Raw genomic sequence first — 2,203 nt, 5'->3', positions numbered from 1 at the left:
AATGTTTACATGATCCTGTGTAGCCTAACTCCTAAGCAGATTCAGATTCTTTGATTATAGACACTTGGCCTTTCTTGCCTTGAACGCGTGTGCCAGCTCCAGGTGAACTCCAGGTGGGCTTCTGGATTCTGTATCTGTAACCTTGGCAACAAAGAATTCTACATGTACAGATCAATTTAAAAAATAGCAAAAGACTTGAATAGACACTTCACAAAAAAGCATATATGAATAATATGAGAAGGTTCCCAACATTTTTAGTCATCAGGGAAATGCATACTAAAGCCAAAATGAGATATAATTTTGCACCCACTGACAATACCAAAAGACTAACAATGCTAAATATTGGCAAGGATAGAGCAACTGGAACTCTCATACAATGGTGATGAGAGCATAAAATGGCACAACTACTTAGATAAACTGCTTACAGTTTCTTACAAAGTTAAACCCTCACTTATCCCATGACCCAGCTATTCCACTCCTAGGAAATCAAAACAAATGTCCATTAGAAATGTTCAAGAATGTTCATAGTAGCTTTATTCATAATAGTTCAAAACTGCAAACAACTCCAATTTCCATCAACAGGGAAATGGATAAACAAATTGTGCTACATTCATACAATGGAATACTACTCAGCAATAAGAAGGAATGAAAAACTAATGCACACAAAAACATAGATGAATCTCAGAAACATTATGTTGAGTGAAAGAAGCATGACACAGAATACATACTGTGTGATTCCATTTATATGAGGTTCAAAGAGAGGCAAAACTAATCTATGGTAATAGAAACCAGAGCAGTTGTTTTCTGGGGGATGGGGAGGTGCACAAGGATTGACTGGAAAGGGGCAGGGGAATGAGGGAAATTTTTGAAGTGACAGAAATATTCTAAAGCTTCATTGGACTCCTGGTTACCGTGTGAATACAACTGTCAAAACTCATAGAAATGGGGCTTGCCTGGTGGCACAGTGGTTAAGAATCCGCCTGCCAACGCAGGGGGACACAGGTTCGAGCCCTGGTCCGGGAAGATCCCACGTGCTGTGGAGCAACTGAGCCCGTGCACCACAACTACTGAGCCTGCGCTCTAGAGCCCGTGCTTCACAGCAAGAGAAGCCACCACCATGAGAAGCCCGCGCCCTGCAAGGAAGAGTAGCCCCCACTCGCCGCAACTAAAAGAAAAGCCCAAAAGAAAAGCCTGCAACGAGGACCCAACGCAGCCAAAAATAAATAAATAAATAAATAAACCTCATAGAACTGTATACTTAAGAGCAATGCATTTTATTGTATATACATTATACCTCAACTTAAAAGTCACATAAGAAGAAGGCTGGAGGCCCTAAGACCACATATCATTGATTCTTGTCTCCAGGAGGCTTCTCGACCTTGGCTGAGGTGAGGATGGGCACGGGCTCTGAACAGCACTCTGACCAAGGCTGGGGTCCCAGAGCTTCCTCCCCACAAGGGCAAGGACCCAGAGGTGGCAAAGTGAAGGAGCGATTGGAGAATATCAAGTAGTGCCATTCTGCACACTGCAGTTCTGCTGGAGCACAGTGTATGTAAAGGGGAAGCTGGGAAACAGAAATGGCAAAGAGACCCTTGAATGCCAGGCTGAAGAGCTTGATCTTAACCATAGGTGATGCAGTCTGCTGGAGGTTTTGAGCAGAGAGCTTCTCAAATAAATGCCTTCTTCTTGAGGGTTTCACTGATTCACCTTTAATTCCTTCTTAATGCCTTTTTGAATTCAGAGGAATTCATGAAACTTATTAGCTGAAGTTCCTCCTTCTGGATTCTATCAAACTCATAACCTTATTCTTCTGACGATGAGCAAAAGCATGAAGGCTGCTGTTTGCTTTGGATTCAGACTTGTTTTATCCTTTTTCAACACCAGGGAGTTGCTTTCATGCAAATTTTCCCGAGGAGCTTACACTCTGGCTCCATTTTCCTCATTTCCAATTCACTACTCACACTCTGCAATCTTATTTCTCATTCCACTGTTCTTAAACCACTCTCACATAGAACCCCAATCCTATTAATTAGGGCTCTGTATTAGTTCATCTAGCAACATGGAACAAATTACCCAATACTTAGTTTCATTAAAACAGTGATAATCATTTATTATCTTTCATGTTTTTTGTGGGTCAGGATATCAGATAGGGCACCACCAGAATGGCTTGTCTCTGCCCTTTGATATCTTGAGTCACAGCTGG

The sequence above is a fragment of the Lipotes vexillifer genome, unplaced genomic scaffold (assembly GCF_000442215.2).
Source record: "Lipotes vexillifer unplaced genomic scaffold, Lipotes_vexillifer_v1.1 scaffold920, whole genome shotgun sequence".
In the NCBI taxonomy this organism is placed as follows: domain Eukaryota; kingdom Metazoa; phylum Chordata; class Mammalia; order Artiodactyla; family Lipotidae; genus Lipotes; species Lipotes vexillifer.
This window is presented reverse-complemented; position numbering follows the sequence as displayed.